Source organism: Apodemus sylvaticus, chromosome 11 (assembly GCF_947179515.1).
Source record: "Apodemus sylvaticus chromosome 11, mApoSyl1.1, whole genome shotgun sequence".
In the NCBI taxonomy this organism is placed as follows: domain Eukaryota; kingdom Metazoa; phylum Chordata; class Mammalia; order Rodentia; family Muridae; genus Apodemus; species Apodemus sylvaticus.
In genome coordinates this window covers 7,850,885-7,874,905 of record NC_067482.1, presented here as the reverse complement: position 1 = coordinate 7,874,905, position 24,021 = coordinate 7,850,885, and the positions used below count along the sequence as shown (strand labels likewise).

Below are 24,021 nucleotides of genomic sequence, written 5' to 3'. Positions count from 1 at the left end.
TAGGAAAATAAACTTACACATGCCCTGGTGTTCATGTGTGTACATCAACAGAGCAGGCTTTCTGTGCTGCCCTTTCTCGTTATAAAGGTCATGAGAACAAGGCTCATACACTCACACTCAGAGCTGCAATTCCCAAGTCCAGTCTGACCCACTCCACACCTTTAAATGTCCCTTACATAGCTCTTCTCAAGCTCTTAGATTTCAGGACTGAGTGATTTCTCTACCAGATGACAGGCAAGACCCACATAACCAACATGTTCAACATAAACTCGTGCTTTCCATCTCCCACCCTCAGTCTCATCCATCCATCCATCCGACCATCCATCCATCTATCCATCCATCCGACCATCCATCCACCTATCCATCCAGCCATCCATCCATCTATCCATCCAATCAGCCATCCATCCATCCATCCATCCATCCATCCATCCATCCATCCATCCAACCAACCATCCATCCATCCATCCATCCATCCATCCATCCATCCATCCATCCAACCATCCATCCATCCATCCATCCATCCATCCATCCATCCATCCATCCATCCATCCAACCATCCATCCAATCCATCCAACCATCCATCCATCCATCCATCCATCCGCTCTAGCCACAAACCTAGGTGTTACCCTTCCCGTGCCCTTCACGCCATGTGAGTCTCATAAGCTCTATCAACAACCCACACAGCCCAGTTCATCCTTACTTCTTTGCTGATAACTTCACATGTAACTGCCACGCCATCCTCTCTTTGGACTGCAATGGCCTCTTTCCTGTTTTCAACTCTTCTGGCCGTCATTTCTTTCTTTGTAGGCAAGCAAGGTACCTCTAGTTAACAGAAACCCTACTTGGTAAATGTAAACCCACAAATAGTTTGATCCCTTCCTCCCTCTCAAACTGCATTCCACTCTCTGGCTGGACATCTCCAGCATCATTTTGACTCCTCGCACACCCACTGCTCACAGCACAGAGGCTTCTTCTTCTTCGCCATGAGCTCCTGGAACAGAGCCTCAGTCCTCAGCTTTAAGGTACACTGCAGGTGCAAATCCCCCACTCTGTTGTCCCTTTACCTTCCTTTGTCTTCGCACAGACTGCCTTTATCAATATTGGTAAGTATCTATGAATACAGACTTCCCTCATCAATATTGGTAAATATTTATGCATTCTGCAGACTGCCCTTATCAATATTCGTAAATATCTATGCATACAGACTGTCTTATCAATATTGGTAAATAACTATGTATTACTCTAACTCCCCACCAGATCATGACCTCCAAGTAGACAGAACATGCCTGTTTTGTGATCAATACTCAGTGCCTGGCATAGAGTAAGGACTCAAAATTTTCTCAATGTGCAAGAAATTATGGCTTTAATTTTCACTTATTTTAAAATTGTTCTAGGCTACAAAGTTCAAAAGACTATACTTTTTTCTCCACTACAGCATGACTGTGCTCACAGGAGTACTTCGTCTTAAACATACAGTGGGTTTCACACCACATTCCTTTTCCAGGCAACATACAATTTTCACAGCTCCGGACTCTCAGTGAAAAATCTGAAATAAAATTACAAATATTTAGGTAGTAATCCAATTAACTATATTTATATAAAGCCTGACTACTTTGCATGATTAAAAAATAGGCAAAATACTTTAATAAAGTACTATTTAAAATGTCTATAACTATTTCTATGGGACTATTGTTTCAATATCAAGAAAATGATACATTGTAGTCAGGTTCAAAAACAAAGGTGTAGATTACTGTCTATGCTGTGTTAGCTATAAAATATACACAGACTCTTGTATACACCTCTGTTCAAATGGAGCCTGATTGCCCTGTCCTTCTGTGACCTACACCTGGGGCAGAACGCAGCAGAAGTGCTGTCGTGTGGCTAGGTCATGAAAGGCAGCTTCCCCGTCTCTCTCTCATACACCATTTGCTCTGCAGGAAGCCAGTTTCCACGCCGCAAAGACACACATGTGACCCCACAGAAGGGCCCCATGTGAGCAGACAAGAGGCTTCCAAAAGACAACTGGTAAGAAACTGGAGCCGCTGTCAGCAGCCATGGGTATGAGCCATCCAGAAAAGCAATCTCCAGCCCAGTCACAACTTTAATTATACCTAGTCAACATCCTGCCTATAATCTCTGGGGTCATGAAGCCAGATCACTTAGTTAACGCTGTCCCGAATGACCAGCCCACAGGAATCAGGAAAACAGGTGTGTCTTTCTAAGCTGGCATGTCTGAATAGCATCATTATGTGACTAACACACATGTATTCATTTAATAACTACTGGTGTGCACGCCTTTGTCCTGCCTTCCCCTCTGTTAAATCCTATGGAGATAGCAGCAACACAAGACCTATCACAGAGGGAAGGAAGCAGTCTACCGTCATCCTGTGGGCACTCTGCAAATACAGAGGTAAATGCAGGTATGGTGGCCCACACCCCAAACCCCAGTGCTTGAGAGGCCTGGGCAGGAGGCTTGACGTAAGTGTGAGGCCATTCTGCACAACATGGCAAGGATCAGGCCAACCAAGACTACATAACACGACTCTGACCCAAAGAAGCCATAATAATAACAAATAAACAAATACAAAATACTACCTAAGATACTAAGGAAACACTATAAACTTCCGGAGGATGGGGGGGCGGGGGGGAGGGGAGGGGGAGGAGCGAAGCTGCCCTGGAAGGAGAAGAGAAGGGAAGAGACTGAGAGAGGCAGGGGACAAATGAGACACAGTCACATGGATAAGGAAAGCTCCTGGCCACCACGCTCTGCACTGCAGTCAAACCTGACAGGAATACACGGGATTTCAAAGCACGGTGCTCTTTGCAGTCCACAGGGTGGTTCACAGTGAAGTTCAGAAGTTCATGTTTGGAGACAGCATTATGGTTACACCATGTGAGAAGCAGAGTTTGGGTCTCGGGAACCAACATAAATGTCAGATGCGTGTGGCAGCCTCGTAATTATCCCAATTCTGGGGAAGTAGAAACAGAAATGGTAAGAGACATGTGCCTGGAGAAACCCTGCCTCAGCACAGAAGGAAGAGAGACAACCTTGACGTGCAAATGTGCTCCTGCACTCGGATGTGTGTGCATACAAACATGCTCCCCACATGTGGAGACATACGCAAACACCTCTGACATGTACAGGAAAGGTAAAAAGGCTGAAGGGCACGGTCTCAAATAAAGCCAAACCAAACCAAGCCACTAACTTAAAAACATTAGTTTCTAGTCATGTAAGTAATCGGTGTCTCTCTATCCTGTATTCCTTCTGTTATTAATTATGAAGTATTAAACAATCATTTAATGTCTTCACACTTTTCTAATTGTGCTTACGTGCATGTCTGTGTGCTACATGCATTCCTGGTGACCTAGGAAGTCAAAAAATGGAGTTAGATTCCCTGGAACTGGAAATTATGGATTGCTGTGAGACATGTGGGTACTGGGACTCGAACCCGGGTCCTCTGAAACAACAACAAATGCTCTTACCCACCAAGCTACCTCTACAGCCCAAGTATCTAGTTTCTAAAGAAATTACAGCACCAATTGAATAAACAAACATTTGCTAGGCTGGGCACCAGTTTTCCTCAAATGACACCCATCAGAATTTGTAATAAAGGCCGGGCGGTGGTGGCACACATCTTTAATCCCAGCACTTGGGAGGAAGAGGCAGGCAGATTTCTGAGTTCGAGGCCAGCCTAGTTGGTCTACAGAGTGAGTTCCAGGACAGCCAGGGCTACACAGAGAAACACTGTCTCAAAAAAACCAAAAAAATAAAAAAATAAAAAAAAGAATTTATAATAAAATTCAATAGGGATACTAGCACCATTTGCCAGTAAAAACAACAACAATCTATTTAAATTAAAAAAAATGGGAAAATTTACTCTGAAAATAGGAATAACCACATGAAAGTTAACTTCCCATACAATTTTTAAGATGAAACCATAAAATTCAATCAAGCAAACAGGGCAGATCTTCATGATCTTGAATTTCACAATGTTTTGCTTCAAGTATGTTACCAAAACAAGAAAATAATAGATACACTAGAAACAAAGATCTTCAGTAAAATTCAAAATGTTACTACATATTAAGAACTCCATGGACCAAACTGATGCATCTCATAATGGTTTAATATCCAGTATACAAAGAGATATCTTAAAACTCACCAATAAGAAGGTTTAACACAATCTTGAAATAGCCAAGTGTCTTAGTTTTCCTGCTGTGAATAGACACCATGACCAAGGCAACTCTTATAAGGACAACATTTAATTGAGACTGGCTTACAGGTTCAGAGGTTCAGTCCAGTATCATCAAGGCAGAAAGCATGGTAGCGTCCAGGCAGCCATGGTGTAGAAGAAGCTGAGGGTTCTACATTTTGTTCCCAAACAGGAGAATACTAGCTTCCAGGAAGCTAGGGTGAGGGTCCTAAGTCCAAGCCCACAGGGACACACCTACTCCAACAAGGCCACACCTCCTAATAGCGCCACTCCCTAGGCCAAGCATATACAAACCATCACACCAGGGAATGAATACATACAATGAATGAATACATTGGTCTCCGTTTCTGTCTCTGTCTGTCTCTCCCTTGCTCCCTCCCTCTTTCCCTCCCTCTCTTCCTCTTTCCCCCTCTAATACTCATGTGTTGCTGTCAACCATGTATTCATGTAGAATATGAGTTCAGTGCTTGCTAGAAGGCTGGTCCCTGTATGATCCAGCAAGCTCTTTTCAAAAGCCCTGAACACAGACTCAGACACAGATGCTAAGACCCTCAGAGAGGCTTTCATGACACCAAAAAGTAGATATAACTCAACTAACTGTCCACCAAGAGAAAATCTACAACAGAATGTGGCAAATGCACATGGTACAGTATCATTCTGTCCTTAAAAAAGAAAAAAAAAAAAAGGGTTGACACACGCAGTGGCACAGATAGAGCTGGTGAGCACTCCAGATGGAAGAGGCGGAGGTAAAGGGCAGATATCTTAAGGTCACACTCGAAATGTCTGAGACAGGCGAATACAGAGACAAGAGCAGAGCAGGGTTGCCAGGGGCCAGGGACAAGGAGGAGTATGATTGCTGCCCAGGCAGTGGAGATTCTACCTGAGACAATGAAAAGTTCTGGATCTAGGAGAGAAGACTACAAAACATTCTGAATGTGCAGAGTATCAACAAATCACAGTTTCAGATAATCAAAATAGCACTTTTTAGATTACACGTACTCAACCATAGTAAAGATTCATTTACTACTATGTTATTTGTAGAATCTGAACAAAGTCTGTCAAAACAAAATTCCAAGCCAACATAAACTGTCCACAGTCAATGTGGACACTACTCTAGAGCATCCAGGTCTCAGGTCATGTCAGAGGAAAACCCACCACAGACCCTGATGTGCTTGTTCCGAGATCATGCTGCTCAAACTGTGAGGGCGACTCAGACATCCAGCAGAAACAAAAACAAGGTTCAATGGAGGCTGGGGGTCTTTAGTTGTCCATTCTTACTCCATTTCTATTTCCGTATCTCAAATTCTCCCTTACAAGAGCTTAAACTAGGATTCCCATGAGAAAATATGCGCACTCTAATATTTAATCATGGAAAGTGTACAGTAAAGGAAAACCACCCAAACCTGGATACCAGCAGATAGCAGAAACAGTGTGCGAACTTTAGTTAACAGGAACTAGAATTAAAAAGGTCTAATTCTATAAAAACCACACCAACGCTGAGCTCCATGCCACCGGCAAGTGGTGCAAAATCAGTTCCCTCCGTGCTGTCTTCTAGTCACGGGGCCGGTATTCTTCACAAACTAATCAAGAGCCTGTTTCATAATCCACTAATCCTGAAATTACAGCTGAGGTTCTGAACCGAAAAGTCATCGCTATGTTACGGGTCTAAGGGTAAGTGCTCATTTTTAAAACTTCATGTTTTATTATGAGTTGGCTAGCTGCAGGAAAACATCCGGTTTGTGGACAGCCTGTAATTTCAGGGAGGCAATAAACAGCGCCATGAACTAAAAACAGAAAAGGCAAAGACAACAGGTCAAGAAATGCAGGGAGAGGTCCTTCTGGGAGGCTGACAAGAGATGGCCACCGGAAACAACCCTAGGCCACGCAGCCGCGGCTCCAGGGTGACTCCATCCTTATCACACAACCCCTGCCAGGCATTCTGTCTGTCTCAGTGGCCGCACTGCAGGGCTCAGTGGGCAGGACCCAGATGTGCTCTCCAGATGTGCTCTTTGCTGTCTGCACGAGAGAAGTACTAATATCTTCTTTCCCAATGCTGGAGATGGCCATGAGCCTCAGCACAGGGTTACCAGCAAGCAATCTGCTTGATAAGCAGGAGGGAAAGAAAGGCTTTCCCTGAAAAACTCTCCCCGCCTTTCAGTGTAACCAGAATGTGTTGCACGTGGCACATTCACGTGCACTCTTGTTCTTTTCACAATAGCCAGGAAATGAATCAGTCTAGATGTCCATCATCAAACAGTGAAAAGACTGAAAACATGGCATTTTACCCAAAGGTAAAAAAAAAAAAATTATGAGATTTGCAGGCAAATGTATAAAACTGGAACTTTAATCCCAGCACTTGGGAGGCAGAGGCAGGCTGATCTCTGAGTTCTAGGCCAGCCTGGCCTACAGAGTGAGTTCCAGGACAGCCAGGGCTACACAGGGAAACCCTGTCTCGGGGAAAAAAAGAAAAAAGAAAAAAGAAAAAGAAAGAAAGAAAGAAAAGAAAAAAGAAACCAGCAGTGCAAGTGCATGCTCTCTCTTCTATGTGGCGCCTAGCTTCAGATCTCTAACTTTGTGTGTTTGATCTTGAGGACCTTGAAGCCAGTAACTAGAAAAGGGACATGGGGGGAGAAACGTGGAGGGAGGGGCTAGAAGAACCTAGGGGAGCAGGTGAAGAGGGGTGTGTTGAGGAGAGCCAGAGACAGCGGGAGATGAGGACGAGGAGAGGGAAGAGTTAACTGAAAATAGGGTGGTGTAGAAACTACACAAACTACTGTCTTGTAACAAATTTTTAAAAATATAGGCTGGACACAATGGTTCACGCCTCAAAACCTAGCACTCAAGAGACAAAGGTACAGTTTAATGTTAGCCTCGGCTACATACTGAGCTCCAGGCCAGCAAAGAATACATAGTAAGACTTTTTTTTCAAACAAGCAAACAAGACCACCAACAAATAAAACAATATCGCTTATAATGATAATAAAAAGATCTTAAAGGAAAATACGTTCGTTATGTAGCTAGAGAGAGCTCCCTGAAGCCTTGGGTCATTTGATCAACACTCCACTGACAGGTACAGGATACCTCCAAGGAGCTCCAAAGACCCCCCAAATAGTACAGGAGCTGGAACTGAGCCGGAAGCCTCCTCCCTGACAGGCAGCTTTCGTTGTCCCAGAATCTACTCCGCAGGCTTCTCAGGTTAGACAGTAGACCTGAGAAACATCCGTTAGCCCGGCTATGACTCTGGGATCTCTGAGACCGGCCTGCCAGGCAAGCCCATTTGTGCAACCGTGGTACTACCGCTAAATGTGCAACCAGCTGCCATCTGAGCGGATTTGAGATCTCTGATCCACAGAAAGGACTTCATGCACAGTACTGTAAACATGGTCAAAAGCCATGGGCTGGGGAAATCGCATGCCCTTGGGAATAGAGTTCTGAACACTATCTTAGCAGCTAGCACAGTGGCAAGCTGCCTTCTAGTTATGTTTATACCCATTCACACAGCTATTCTCAGTCTTAATCAGAGGCCTCTCTTTTCCGGAAGGGTGGGAATGCAGAAACAAATGGTGAAATGAGTGCTCGGCCCTAAACAAGACATTCCCACCAAGGCTCAGGGACCAGCATAAGAGGAAAGGAACAATCTAAGAGCCGGGAGACAGGGAGAAGGGCTTTCAAATGCCATTTCCTAGCCACTGCAACCCCAGAGTCACAGCAGCTGTGGATGTCTGCACGGATTCTGCCCAAAAGAGAGTCCGACCTGGATGGAGGGCCTCAGGGGACGGCCCACTCTCGGCTGGACAGATTCAGGGGATGGAGGGCCACTGCCCTCGGGTCCAAATCCACTGATGACGTCACCAGGCCTCAACAGTTCTAACCCAATAGTCACACAGATGGCCCCAGTTGAATCGTGCCAGTCACAAAACAAAACCCTTAGTCATGAGCCTGGGGAAGGAACTGGCAGGGATGAGTGGGTGTGTCAAGGAAGGGAGGGAGGTGAGAGGCCGTGTGAGGGGAAGAGAAATCCGAATACACAGTGCACATACTTCAGATTGCCAAATGACAAAAAAAGAAACTCCAGACCTCTCGTGATCTTTAATCATTCTTCAAATCAATCCGACTTTTAATAACTAAAATGTAATACACAGAGTTAAAATAATGCCAGTGAAAGCTAGCACATAGTGTGACTGCAGCTGGAAGCCGACGGGCAAAAGGGTATGCCTTTGAGCAAATTAGAAGTTTTGAGATCCTCTCTGGTTGCATTTGGGCTCTGACCATCGAACGTTTATAAACTATCTCCTTAGACCCACCAATCCATGATATTTTAGTGCTACTTTAACAATGTCAACCATTGTTGATGACTTAATTATGTCATTATGAATAAATTCATTGACAAAAAAAAAATCACAGTGTCATGCGCTTGCACAGCTCCAGGGACTAGCCTACCTGGGCTGGCAAGGGAATAAAGAAAAACACAGATACTCGGGCACACGTACAAAAAATCTACTACGCATCTGGTGGACTGAGCTCTTTGATGGAGAAATGCTAAACCCAGAATGCTTGGAGTGTTTATCATACACAGGCATACAGCTGAACAAGGAGGCAGGGCTAGTTCACACAGCTGAACGAGGAGGCGGGGTTAGTGCACACAGCCCAACAAGGAGGCTGGGCTAGTGCATACAGCTGAACAAGGAGGCGGGGCTAGTGCACATAGCTGAACGAGGAGGCGGGGCTAGTGCACACGGCTGAACGAGGAGGCGGGGCTAGTGCATACTGCTGAACAAGGAGGCGGGGTTAGCTAATCTCAGGTCTTCAGGCCATTAACATCTTGGGAGACAAAGCTAGGGAGGGCATTTTCTGCACACACTGTCAACATTCTCACTTGGCTGTGAGAAAGGGTTTGCCAACCCTCTGAGCTTCACCAGGGGAAGGGAAGGTTTTGCCACGCCCACAGGGCTGACTGTGCCCACTCAACAGCCCACCTTCACTCACAACTGCACTCCCTCCCAACCCTGTAAATCCCATTTACCTTGACTTGAAACATAAAGTTTTAATTTATTTATTTGGGGCACAGGATCTCTATATAGTCTTGGCAGTCCTAGAACTCACAATGTAGACCAGGTTGGCCTTGAACTCAAAGATCATCTGGCCCCTACAACCCACCTTGCCCAGATTAAAGGGCTGCAACGCCACGCCTGGCCAAAGTCACGTAGTTCTGATGCGTAATGTAACAAGGCATTTGAATTGCTGCACTGATATCACTCATCTTTTCTATAAACTTCAGACTTGTTCAGATGATAGAGCACAAACACCTAAAACAGCAAGGACTGTACTGAGAACACTGAAAAGGGGAGAGAGACCGCAGGACCAGCCAAGGCCCACGGGTGAGCCCAGACTCCCCTTTTCCCCAGTCACTTTGAGTTGGGGTCTCAGCAACATGGGCTGATAGCTGTCAGACCACTGACGCCAGAGAACAGATTTGGCCTATGGCCTTTGAAAATCCTACAGAGAAGTTTAAGTAAAGTAAGTTTACTCTGTAACTGAAATGACCCGTGTTGGTTTCCAGCTTTAACACGTAAGACTGCAACATGTTGACAGCATTGAGAATCAGCCCTATTTCTCTAGAAAATAACTATTTTGTTTCTCTTCTGTTTTATAGTCAGTTCATTTAAATTCATTATGTTTTCTATTATGCAAAACGTTAGAGCAAAACAAAGGCATTAGCCAATAGGAGTCATAAAAGCTTTAAATCTCTGAGTGGCAAAACCCACTATAAGCAATGTCAAAAGCCAAATAAGAAAACATTTACCATGTATGTTACAGAGCAGCTTGAGAAAACGGATTAATGGGAAAGACAGCTTCTGGGTTACATTCCTTTTGACAAGCAGGTGGGAATGTTGATGAGTGAGGATCCTGTTCTCACTGCAGGAGGGACTGAATGAAGGGATCGGCGTGAATCTCAAAATGCAGCTGGACCTGGTCCACCTGTAACCTTAGCATTCAGAGTTCTAGGCCATCCTTGGCTACACAGTGAGTTTGAGACTACAGAAGACCCTGCCTCAAAAGAACAAACTACAGCAAAACATAACTTCATACATGTATCTATGCAACAGGAGCATAATATATACACACAAATGATACATGTATGTGTGTGTGGGAAAAGGTGTGGGGTGGAGCTTAGACAGAATACCAACATACCCAATATTTGCTTAATTAAAAATGAAAAAGAAAAAAGAAAAGAAGGGACAGCAAATACGGCGAAGCAGGAACAGGGTCGTTGTTGAGATCTGACTGCTTCATGCTGACATTGAGGCAATGTGTCTCTGGTAGTTCCCTGATGGAGCCTACAAACAAAATACCCAGCACTGACAGGCATGCCTAGTGTCTGTATCTTGATTTCTTCTTGGTGAAGAACCACAGCCTCTCGGGACAATGACTAACTCCATGGGCCGAGCACTAACAGCGCGTGATAAGCCTTCTTATAAGGGTAAAGATAAGGACATGCTCACTTAAAAAGAATTGCCGGGCATATAAAAGGACAGAAGAGTCCAGTGAGACACGGGGCAGTTTGAGAACCAAATTCTGAGAAAATAATGGATCAATGATCATGGGGGAAGGGGGAGAAAACTGTGAATTCATGCCAATAATAAACAGAAATAATTCCAACAATTATCACTAACAAATGTTACATACAAGAAATGAAATATTATAAGGAATTGCATTTTAATTATCTTATAGTACCTCCTTCATTAGCTGCCAAGGAGTTATAATGACCACAAAGGGAGGAAATCAGACAGGGAAACAGGTGGTCAAAATCTGTATCTCAAATAATGGGCAAGGCATATTCCTTATGTAATATTTCACCCAAGGGTGTTCACTTGATATCACAGCAAGAGTCATGGCCACTGTCTTAGTCTGGGTTTTACTGCTGTGAACAGACACTACAACCAAGGCAAGTATTATAAAAGACAAAATTTAATTGGGGCTGGCTTACAGGTTCATGGGTTCAGTCCATTATCATCAAGGCAGGAATATGGCAGCAACTAGGCAGGCATGGTGCAGGAGGAGCTGAGAGTTCTACATCTTCATCTGAAGGCTGCTAGTGGAAGACTGACTTCTAGGCAGCTATGACTAGGGTATTAAAGTTCAGGCCCGCAATGACACACTCACTCCAAAGCCACACCTCCTAATGGTGCAGCTCCCTGGCCCAAGCATATGCAAACTATCACAGCCACAATTTTTAAAAGGAGGGATAGTGCACACTCAAGACATTCAACTAAAGACAAGGTGGGGCAGTCGAGACTTGCTACAGCCTGAGTGTGAAATGTCCCTAGTCGGCTCATGTACTGAATGCTTGCTTGGTCTTTAGCTGGTGGTACCTAGCTGGAAGGAGAAGGCCACTCTGATGGTGGGTCTCCTTTACCCCTTCTGCTTCATGAGAAGCTGAGCCTCTGCCACACTCTGTCCCCATGATTTTCTGCCCAAGGATAGGACCACCCAACCATGGGATGAACCTCAGCCCATGAGCAGCACCCCCCCCCTCCCAGAGCTTTGATCACAGCTAAGCAACGGGGACTTAATACAACATGTAGATCAACACAGGATCACAGATGAGCTGTGTACACGGGAAGTAGAGCAAAGTGCTCTAAGACCATTCGTCTATTACAAAGCTGAAGGAAAATGCAGCACAGCAGTCTTGGGCACACAGAAGCCTGTTGGTTAAGAGATTACATTCTTAGAATCCACACTTACAGCAAAAGGGCTGCCACGTATTGATGGAACTCTTAAATGCCTGTGTGTGAATATACATATATCTACACATGGAAACAGTCATACGTAAATGAGTAAGAAATCCCCTGCAGGAAAAGGGCAACAATATGCAAATCTAGATGAAAGAAACACGGATGCTGTCTATAGTGTCTTTTGTAACTTCTCTATAATGTTTGGAATGTTTTCTGAAAGACAGCCTTAGAGACTGGGATATACTCCATTTCAGGGGTCCAGCACAAGCAACTGTCAAGCTAAAAAGCTTGCACCCGACCTACATTATGGAATGGTATCACTTTCCCTCCCTTTCCTTCAAGTCCCACACCCAAAACCGTACCCTCGGGGAAAGCTGCCCACTGTGGGGTTTTCCCTGATCTGTCATCACGTGGCCCAGGATCTGAGCAGTGAAGCACTGAGCACTTCATCTGGTGACTACATGTCACCACTCACCGTGGCCCGGAGTTCCTGTGCCCACTGCTGACAGTCCCATTTCACTCCATGGCCGATGAAATCTGACCACTGATCCTTCCAGGTTGCTGGACAGGAGGTGAATTAGACAGGAAAGAACTTACGATATGAATTTAAAAGTCACAACACTGGCAAAATACATGACAGATATGTTTTTGGATCTTTGTTCCTCCTTTTGGATCTTGAGAAATATGCAAATATTACTACCCAGGGACTTTTGTAACTTCCCAAGAGTACTACTGTCCAGGGAGAACCATGCGCTCAGTCAGGAGACAAACTCGGAGGCCATCTTTTGCTTTCTTTTACACTTGCTTGCTTCTTTGTTTAGTGTGCATGTGTGTGCAGGTATCTGTGTACAAGCAGGTCAACTCACAGAAGCTAGTTCCCGGCTTCTACCATGTGGATTCCAGGGACTGAGCTGTCCTGCCCGTTTGCCAGGCGTTGTGGCAAGGGCCTTCTCCTGCTGAGCCACTGTGTTGGCCCTCTGAGAGCCACTCCTCAGGCAACTATTGTGAAGCGATTCAGTGGGTGCTTCCTTCACAGATAACATGGAACAGAACTCTGGGAAAAGAGGAGGAAACCCAGGGGAGAGAGAGGAAGGAAAATGGAGAGGAGGAGAAACACAACGTAGGGAAGGAAAAGGGGCAGCGAGCAAAGACGATGCCAGGGAAGTCTGTCCTGTCACATGACACAGCACAGCAGCTCCTCCTCTAACAAGGCAGCATCCTAGGGACTAACCAGCCCTCTCAGTCCTACAGACAAGACAACGGGACACCATCAGGGAAAACTGCTCTTTATCTGTTTTGTTAGAGACCTGGTCTCACTAGGTAGCAAAACTGGCTTGGAATTCACTATGCAGCACAGGCTAGCCTCGACTCAGGGACTCTCTAGTGTAAGCCTCACAGGAATGCTGCACCATCCAGGCTGGCTCTGATACCACAGGAGTGACATGGGACAGTCCAATGAGGTGTTCTGTGAGATTTGAAGTGACTGTCTTCGGCTGCTTTCATTTTGCAGATTTGTAGTTTCCAGTTCAGGGAACTGACACACAGCTATATACAATGGAAGCTACACACAGCTATATACGACGGAAGCTGCACACAGGCACACCTAGGCTTAATTTATACCAAAGTTGGACGATGTACCTGTATCGGGCTTGCAGGACCCACTGATTCTGGATAGCAGTAACAGGCTCAAAGAAATTCCATGAAGAACTTTTGGAATATTTTATAAGCATAAATATTTCCTTGATGTTCCATGCTAAGAATGCTGAGATCCACAAGGACTCTTGGCTTCTCAGGACGAGGGCAGATCTCCAGTTCACACAAGGAAAAAGCTACTGAGCTGGACACGAGTACAAAGATCCCATAGTCCGCGGTGCAACCTCTCATCACAGAGCGTAATTCCTGCCTTTGGTGACTATTTTCATAAGACAGCATTTGTCTTTGGATCTTTAACTTAAATTATATATCCTGGGAAGGGGGAAGTCAAAGATCCTCTCAGTTCCAACTTAGCTCTTGCTTGGATTTCCATAGGCCGCAGCATGCAAATACGTGTCTATTAAAAACAAAGGGAAACACAACCCGGAATTTTACATGCGGCCACATCACTGGACTTACTTCTCATACAGACTGCTTAAAGAACTAAAAAGAGCCCAGAGTGGACGTGTTTGACCTAACTTCCACTTAGCTGGAAGCTGCTGAGAGCTTCTTCCTCTTTAGACCTCTCCTCTTGGGGGAGAGAGCAACCATATTGGTCTTTTGGGATGTGGAAGTTAAAAATAAGCCACTCAGAATACCCTGTTCCACACTCTCCCCTTCCTATTAACTGACTGACTGACAGACTGAGACAGGGTCCTCTCTGTAACTCAGGCTGGCCTGGAACTCATTATGTCTTATTCTATGTCTGTGGCCGTGGAAAAACATCATGACCCAGGGAACTCTTACACAAGAAAGCTTTTAACTGTGGGCTACTCAGAGGTTTAGTCCATTTTCATCATGGCGGGGCTTAGAAGCGTGTGGTAGCACACAGAGCCCGAGGGTAGCAGCTGAGAGCTACACCCCATCCACAGCTGAGAGAAACCAAACATTGGGCTCAGGGTGAACCTTCTGCAACCTTAAAACCCACCCCTACAGACACACTTCCTCCAAAGGCTAGTCCAGCTCCAGCCAGGCTGGTCTCCTAATCCTCCTCAAACAGTGCCAATCTCCAATGACTAAGCTTTCAAATGAGTGAGCCTATGGGAGCCATTCTTATACAAACTACTTTGAATTTAAAATTATTTAAACTACTTCAGGCTGTAATTTAACATGTAGCAATCCGCCTGCCTCAACTTATAGACTCCTATGACTGAGTACAGGTGTGAGCCACCACGTGTGGCTGAACAAGGGCATAAAATTCATGTCTAGACAATACTCCCTTTCTACTAGAAGGACCTAGGCCTTATCATGAAGAATAAGAAGTTGAGGTCTGAACACCAGTGCAGAGGACTCTGCAGCCCTGCCCTGGTCCTAGCCACGCCTCTTCTCATGGACGCAGGCCATCCGGCTCTCCTCAGATTCTCAACATTCTGTTCACCTTATTACATAAGTGTTCTATTCCAGCTGCTTCTCTGGCCCTTTATTTCTTTCTGAAGTATCTCCTCATTTCTTTTTATTTTTTTTTAAATATTTATTTATTATATGTAAGTACTGTAGCTGTCTTCAGACATACGGAAGAAGGTGTCAGATCTCATTATGGATGGTTGTGAGCCATCATGTGGTTACTGGGATTTGAACTCAGGACCTTTTGGAAGAGCAGTCAGTACTCTTAATAGCTGAGTCATCTATCCAGCCTGATTTCCTTATTTCTTGTATCATGTTACATAGCTTTAATACCAAATGTTCCCTTATTTTCTGCACCATGTGACATGTTATCACTTTAATATCAAATGTCCCCTGCAGGCACATGTGTGACAGGCTAAGTCTCCAGCTGTTGACAGAGGAAGGGGGAATATCAGGAGGTGAAGCCTGGCTGGGAGACATGGGTCACCATGGGCCTGCCTTTGAAGGGCTCCTGCCCCTTCCTGCCTTCCCATCTCTCTGTTTGCTGTCTGCCACTGAACGAGACCTGTTCCATTTTCCTTCTTCCATGGTGTCCCCTTGGCACAGCCCAGAACAGCAGAGCAGCCATTCCTAGATGGAAACCTCAGTGGCAAAGTCAGCTGCTCTCCTTCCCCACGCCCACAGCAACGGCACCCACCTCGGTTAGCCTGTCTGTTTTCAATTTAATCATCTGGCGCAGCCCCTGCCAGAGGAAGATGGCGCTAAGAATTTTGTCTCCTTACAAGGGAAAAGACAATGAGATATTTAGTAAAGTTCACCCTGATTCATGAAACCAAAGACTATTTTTCACAGCTGGGTCCAAGCATCAAAAATTAAAATTCCAATTGGAGCGGAGAATGGCCGTCAGCCCGGGAGCAGGCACCACTCCCAGCATGCCGGCAAGCTACAAGTGCTGTGACAAGATCATTTTGTCTTTACAAAAATGTTTATAAATAAAACAAATTCCTCTAAGCAACATCAAAAGGAATGCATTGAGGGGCTGTGAATGCAGCCGTGCGGGCGAGCCAACCTTAGCAATCTACAGAAGGGATCAAAGGGAGCACGGCTCCACACCCGAGCACTCTCTCCACGAGTGATGCTCACTGGCTCCACACCCAATCACTTTCTCCACGCGTGATGCTCATCTACCCATCTGCTCTCTTCCATGTCTCTGCGACGAGACGTCACTCTCCAGCAGTGAGACGTCTCCCTCGGAGCTTCCTTGCTCAGAGATTTCTGCAATGTGTATGAAGTACCCGGGCGGCTCGTGCCCACATTTAATACTTCATCACTCAGAGACTTCTCGGATGTAGACGATGTTCCTAGTTTACTACATCCTGTTTACTTCCTAGGCATCCGCCAGCCTTCTGTGCAGGCCTTTACTCTCAGCAGAGACTTCGAGTTTGACCGTTTCCCTTGGTCTGGGTAGCTACTCTATTTCATATCCACTTGCAGTGTCCTTCACAAATTAGCTTGTTAATCCCAACAGGAAATCAAGTGACATAGATAGTATCAATCCTATTTTTATTAATTTTTGGTGCTTAGACCCGACTGGGTAGAATATTTTTAGTTTTACCATCTGGGGAGAACTTGACCAGTTTACTAAGTTGAGAATGAAGTTAGGCAGCTCAGGTCCGGCCAGTACCAGGGGAAGCTGACTGGGCCAGTCTGCTGGCTACAGAGCCTCCACTCTGTTCCCTACCCCAGTGGCTGCCTCACTACTGAGGAGGAAGTGGCGCAGGCTCCAGTCCTGAATGGAGTTGCTTGCCTAACACCGACAGACACCAGATTACAACCAGGATCTGGTTCTGAATATCATCCAACTACTCAATAGTCACACAACCACCCTCTGAGAGCAGGACTCTGAACATGTCCTTGAAAATCTGCAAGAAGCAATTCGAAATATTTTTACCTATGTGCCCACAGAGAAAGCCTTCTGACAAACCGACAAAATGTCTCTTGCCGGGGCTGGAGAGATGGCTCAGCAGTTAAGAGCACCTACTGCTCTTCTGAAGGTCCTGAGTTCAAATCCCGGCAACCACATGGTGGCTCACAACCATCCGTAATGAGATTTGATGCCCTCTTCTGGTGTCTGAAGACAGCTATAATGTATTTACATATAATAATAAATTAATCTTTAAAAAAAATGTTTCTTGCCTTCTGATCAAAAATCACGGCGACCCGCCCTCTGCTTCATTAACCAGCAAGGAGCCTCACTGTCCACACGCTAGCCTCAGTCAAGCCGCGGCTGACCCGCTGCTATCCAGCTTTCTGGAACTTTTTAAAATCTCATGTGGCTTGCTGCTCCTAGGTCAGGGATATTTTCTCACCTCCCTACACAGACTCCAGAAGAAACAAAGAATGTGGACTTCCTTCCTTCCTTCCTTCCTTCCTTCCTTCCTTCTTTCTTCTTTCTTTCTTTCTCTTTCTTTTAAAGATTTTATTTATTATTATATGTAAGTACACTGTCACTGTCTTCAGACACCCCAAAAGAGGGCATCAGATCTCATTACAGATGGTTATGAGCCACCATGTCGTTGCTGGGATTTGAACTCAGGACCTCCAGAAGAGCAGTCAATGCACTTAACCTTTGAGCCATCTCTCCAGCCCAAGAATGTAGATTTCTGTAAGAATTAAGTCTCAACTATCTGCAAAAGGTCATCATTACAATGGAGGACAGAAGCCTAGCATGGCCGGGTGGTGTATCAGGACCCTGGGACTCAGGCGGGCATGGCCTGGTGGTGTGTCTAGGACCCTGGGACTCAGGCAGGCATGGCCGGGTGGTGTATCAGAACCTTGGGACTCAGGCGGGCATGGCTGGGTGGTGTGTCCAGGACCCTAGGACTCAGGCGGGCATGGCCGGGTGGTGTGTCCAGGACCCTAGGACTCAGGTGGGCATGGCCGGGTGGTGTATCAGAACCCTGGGACTCAGGTGGGCATGGCCGGGTGGTATATCAGGACCCTAGGACTCAGGCAGGCATGGCCGAGTGGTGTATCAGAACCCTGGGACTCAGGCGGGCATGGCTGAGTGGTGTGTTTGGGACCTTGGGACTCAGGAGGGCATGGCTGGGTGGTGTGTCCAGGACCCTGGGACTCAGGCGGGCATGGCTGGGTGGTGTGTCTGGGACCTTGGGCCTCAGGAGGCTGACACAAGAATCCTAAGTGTGATACAGAACTGGGCTACCAGTGAGATTGTCCCAGGAAGAGAAGTGAGAGGAGACACACATATCAAAGGAGACACTCTCCCTGGTTTTTGTTCTGCTTTGGCTTTTGGTGTTGTTTGGGGAGCTCTACTGCCCTGAGGACAAAGTCCACCTATGAGTCCCAGGGTTCCAATTCCCGGGCTCCCTGCAGAGTGGAAGGAACTTCCAGCCAAGTGCTCACTGCTTACTCACAGAAGGATTACCACTCCAGTCAGAGTAAAAGTGAGGAGAATAAATTAGGTTATGACGCCTCTCTTTCCCTAGTGTAAACAAATGCACAGGACTCCACCGACGCTACAGAACCACTCCACCACAGAGCCAGGTCACTGTCTGTCACATGGATAAAGATTTGTGGCTGAGTGGTACACATCTCTCCTTAATGTATACATTATATAATTGGAGTGTCTCGGCAAGGAAAACCAAAAACTGAGAACTAAATTATGTCTTTATAAAACGTGAATTATTTCTAATGCCTTAACACCTTGTCCATTAATTATATTGAGTTGTTTTCTAATTCTTAAAATTATCTAAACATTCTGAGGCCCAGGCCTCAGGTAAAGCATGCAGGCAGGAGTACATGGCGGGTAGGATGGCTCAGAGGGGAAGGGCACTTGCTACCCCTGAAAACCCCAGGGCCAGCTTCAGAATCTACACGGTGGTAGGAGTGAGGCAAGTCCTGAGGGCTGGCCTGGGACTCCCACCTGCACTGTGGTGTCAGTGCTTGGGCACATATCTGCATACCAAAAGAGCAAGCGTTTTAAAAAAATAAACTATAATCTGACCACTCATAAGGACGAGGAAGTTGCATTTCTGTGAGTTCAAGGACAGTCTGGCCTACAACAGCCAAGGCTACAGAGTGAGACTCCGAGAAAATAAAATAAAGCTAAAAAAGAGTCATATGTTCAATTTGGAGAGAAAGTTAAAAAGATAACAAAGGTTACACATGGTTTTGCTGTATTTGCCTCACAAAGCAGGCTTGATCTGTTTGAGGCTCACTGCACCTTTAACGGAGTAAGGTAAACCGGAGTATTCATGCAACTAGACACCTGTCTGCGCTAGGAGATTTAGCGTGCATTCTCAGTCAGACTCATAAAGAAGAGCTGCAGAAATAAATTTTAGTACAAACCCAACATCCACAAATGCAAGAAATCACCAAGAGCTACCTCCAATGAATAACCCTGAAACAGTTTCTGAACCAATGGTTTTCTTCAAGGACAAGTCTCTCCATTCCCTCCGGAATTACCACAGTGAACATATCCACTGTCTTCCTGACACAGCGCCATAGAGAATCCTCCTTCCCCTCCCTGCTCCGGAGAGGGAGAGCAAACTCTTGCATGAGCACTAAACCGGACTCTTCTGAGAATGGCTACCAGACACCCCTCAAAACCGGGCCACGGCTCCGCTCCGCTACCAAATGGACTCCTGTGGGAGCGGCTGCTGGACATCCTTTAGAACAACTGAGGAAACTGTCTAGTCGGCCCTCACCCTCAGACTCTGAACACGCTAAGAAAGCTGAGAAATCAGCAGGAAGACAAAACCAAGAGTACCAGCAACCCTGGACCAGAAACAAAGGGACAGACACCTACAACATCCTACGCTGGCAGCCCGCTGCACTTCCTGGACTTGAGTCCTGTAGCATTTGACACTAAGGTAATTGTTTCCACAGTAACTCTCCAAAGCCAGGCGTGGAAGCACATGCCAGTAACCCCAGCACACAGGAGGATCACAAGTTTGAAACCTGCAAGGACCACCAAGTGAGATCCTGTCTCACACATGCACTATCTCCAGAGAAAGGGAAATGCGGGCACCCGTCTGCCTACAGAGTAAACTAACTAAATACTGAAAATACGACCAGGTCTGGCTGTGCTGGAGACTCAGTTCAAGTCAGGAGGTCCTCTCCCCAGATAGAATTTAACCCACCTGGAGTCAGAGCAGACAGGAAACACTTTACTCCAAAACATTCCTATCAGGAATGTGTAATTGTTCTCAGCAACAGAATTAAGATGTTTGAAACCCATGTTTAATATAAAGGCCATCCATAGGTCATTTTATTAACAACCATCTTCAAATACTAAATTTTAACACATACACACTCAAAATGCTCTATGCCCTTTTAGGGTCAAAAAGTGGGGACGTGAGATGATTGCCCTGTGATTCCCAAGCAGTTGCTGAGAGAGCCCTGGAGCCATTGCTTCCCCACAGAAAATTAGAATAACAATACTAGAATCTATTTGTTAGGAAGAATAAATGAAGAATGGGAAAGAAAAGAAACAGTAAGCACTACCTGCTAATAATGCTGCTTTTATTACCATTAGCTGCTATTCAGATAAAGTGGGTGGATTGCAAATATAAATGTGGCATTATCAGACTGCATTCTTTGAACAGGCCATTCTTCAGCAGGTGCAGGAAATGAAAAATACTGAAAAGCATGAGCCAAGAAACAGAGAAGACAAAGCTAAGCCCCCGTGAAAACGTACTCACTGACTCCTAGATGAACTAAGTGTGTGGGAAGACCCCACAGCCAGGCACATTGCATTCTTTTTCTCTTAATCCTCTTGTGTGTGGGTGTATGTATGTGTGTGTATGTATATATATGTGTCTATATGTATATGTGTGTACGTATGAGTTGTGGTATGTGTATGTATGTGTGTATATGTGTGTATATGTGTGTATTGTATATGTGTGTTCATGTGTGTATGTGTACATATGTATGTATGTGTATATATGTTCACGTATCTATATGTATATGTGTATATGTATGTGTACGTATGTATGTATGTGTCTATGTGTGCTCATATGTGTGTATATATGTATGTGTCTATGTGTGTTCATATGTGTCTATGTGTATCTCTATGTGTGTATGTGTGTGTACATATGTATATGCATGTGTATTTATATGTGTATGTATCTGTGTCTGTGTGTATGTGTATGTCTGTGTGTGTATGTGTATCTCTATGTGTGTATGTGTGTGTACATATGTATATGCATATGTGTATTTATATGTGTATGTATCTGTGTCTGTGTGTCTATATGTATGTGTATGTCTGTGTGTGTGTGTGTGTGTGTGTGTGTGTGTGTGTGTGTGAGACAGCATGCATGTGGAGGGCAGAGGACAGCCCTAGGGATAGCATCTGTCCTCTGTCTTTCTGAGACAGTCTCTTTGTTATGTGCACTGTATACTCCAGACCATAGCTCCCAGGAATTCCCCCCTCCCCACCTCCCGATCTGTCATCACAGGCACTCACTGTCCTGTCTGGCTGAGACTCACCCTAACCCCAGCCTGGCAAGGGCCATTCTTTCAGTGGGATCGCTTGCTTTCTGGAAAACTGTTAGTAACTTTTCCTCAAAGATATGAAAACATACACATGCACAGCAAAACACAAGGCTCACCTACTGATGAATGGAAGAGGTAAGATCTGCTTTTTTTTAACTAAGCCAAATCTTAACTCTGCTCTTTAAATTTTAACTTTTAAATCAAAACTGGGGCAGAGATGAATATTTATACCTGTGAGGTTCTTATTTCTAGATCTTTTTGTGAAGACTTATTTATTTTATGTATATGAGTATACTACACTGTCATTGTCTTCAGACACACCAGAAGAGGGCATCAGATCCCATTATGGATGGTTGTGAGCCATCAAACGGTTGCTGGGAATTAAACTCAGGACCTCTGGAAGAACAGTCGGTGCTCTTAACCACTGAGCCATCTCTACAGCCTGTGAGGTTCTTAAAGACATCTCTTAAGCTAAGAATGAGATATCCTTATTTTAATATTAAAAAACATTAGGCAAGTATATAGATGGTCTATATGGTCAGTCACATTTATGACACTGTTCGCGCCGCCTGCTTTCAAATGTACCACGCCACCTGTGCATCCACAGGATCTTGACCCTGGACATCTGAAGTTTGAGTCTGGGCCAGTTATTTGAGGTTCCTCCTTCAGTGCATGCAAAGATCTAAACAGCCCCTGAAGAGCTCCTGTTCCTCGGACTTCCCAGCGCCTAGCTTTCTTCCGTACCATTTGCATTGCCGAGGACTTGCATGAGGATCCATTTGTGTTTGTTCTTTCTTTTCTTTCTGACACGGTCTCCCTAGCAGTCCAGGCTGACCTCACGCCCTGACTGTGGTGCTGAGGTTACAAGCATCCATATACTGCTTAATTTAAAAAAAAAAAAAAAGAAGAAGAAGAAGAAGCAGTCTTCCTTTTTATTATATAAAGAAAAACAGTGTTTGGGCACATGCCTGATGCCTGACCAAATTAGGTCAAAGTGTTGGGTTGGGAGACTTCCTCCTCCTAAATTTCCCCCTTCTCTTTACTTACCCACAGATACATTTTTTTTTTCAAAGATTAGCTCCCTTAGGAGGCCCGCACACCCATATCAACACATCCAAGTGTTTGCAGCAGACATCCTGGTGAGACAGTCCACGGGATAAAGGAAATGTGGCACATCTACATAATGGAATATTACTCAACTATTAAAACAAAGACTCTCGGATTCTGCAGGCAAATAGCTGGAACTTGAAAATATCCTGAGTGAGGTAACTCAGAGCCACAAAGACATGTAGGGAATGTACTCACATATAAGTGGACATTAGCCATAAAGTCCAGGATAACCATGCTACACTCCACAGGCCCAAAGAAGCTGGACAATAAGGAGGTCGCTAGGGAGGACTCAAGAATCTCACTCAGAGGAGAAACTAAACACAACAGTCATGATGGGTGGATGCAGAGAGAGACCCAGGCAGGAAAAGGGGGTGAAGAGGGGAACAGGGATGCGGACCAGGCTGGTGACTAAGAGAGAGGGCTGGGAGTGAGAATGGAAAGGGGGGGATGGGGCTAGCCCCATCTGGTGGCTAGCCAAGGCTGGGACGGGAGGATATGGGGAATCTATGGGGGTGATCCTAGCTGAGAGTACTACCAGAGAAAGAGAGAGAGAGAGAGAGAGAGAAAGAGAAAGAGAGAGAGAGAACACCATGGTGTTCACAAGAGCCTGAGCCACCAACCAGGGAGCATGTAGGAGCCATACCTAGGCCCCCTGCACATTTGTAGCAAATGTTCAGCTTGGTCCCCATGTGGGTCCCCTAACAAGTGGAGCAGGGGCTATCTCAGTCTGTTCCCTACCACTGAGTCCCCTTCCCCTACTTGGACTGCCTGGTAGGATCTCAGTGGGAGAGGATGTGCCCCTTCCTGCTGGGATTAGATGTCCCAGGATGGGGTGGTTCCCTGAGAAGGGGAGGGGACAATGGGAGAGGGGAATGTGCAAGGGTATGACTGGGAAAGGGAGGGGGGCTATATCAGGACATAAAGTGAATTTTAAAATAAAACAACAACAACAACAAACAAAAAAACCAAAAAACAGTTCCCAGGGGAAAAGGATCAGCTCGTGTCCTCGGCAAGGCCATGAGGAGACGTGCACCCCTGCATCTCTTCTGCTTCTTTTCCCAGGTCAGACAAAGCCAGCAAAGCCCTCTCATGAACCGGGCCAGGCTGCCTGTGAGCGACCATGGCATCTGACACTTCTGCTGACAACCAGTAACAAAACCACCATGTTCCTGAGAGGAGCTCCAGAAACCTGCCCCACACTTGCTCTCCAAGTAAGTATCCTATCCATGGGGAGTACTGTGGATTTAAATTCAGTTCAGTGAGGCAGCGTGCAAACGAGGCACTACTCAAAACCTACAGGAAAAGGAAAAATTACACCAGGCTTCACAGCAAGAGAGGAAGGTTTGATGAGGAGTATCAATATTCCTACACTCCCTACTACATGGTGACATTAATTTATCTACAGTGAGGAA

General features: G+C 45.5%; 1 protein-coding gene across 8 annotated transcripts in view; it reads right to left on the bottom strand.

Annotated features, from left to right (window-relative positions):
• The window catches only part of Wdfy3 (WD repeat and FYVE domain containing 3), a 243,559-nt gene that overhangs the window by 187,755 nt on the left and 31,783 nt on the right, over nucleotides 1–24,021 (bottom strand). Inside the window, exon 1 of one of the 8 annotated variants that reach the window (XM_052199007.1) lies at nucleotides 11,200–11,299. The exons of the other annotated variants lie outside the window; for them this stretch is intronic. The gene's annotated coding sequence lies outside the window, so the exon portion shown is untranslated. Of the gene's footprint in view, nucleotides 1–11,199; nucleotides 11,300–24,021 lie in introns of those variants that run through there. 8 annotated transcript variants of the gene reach the window in all.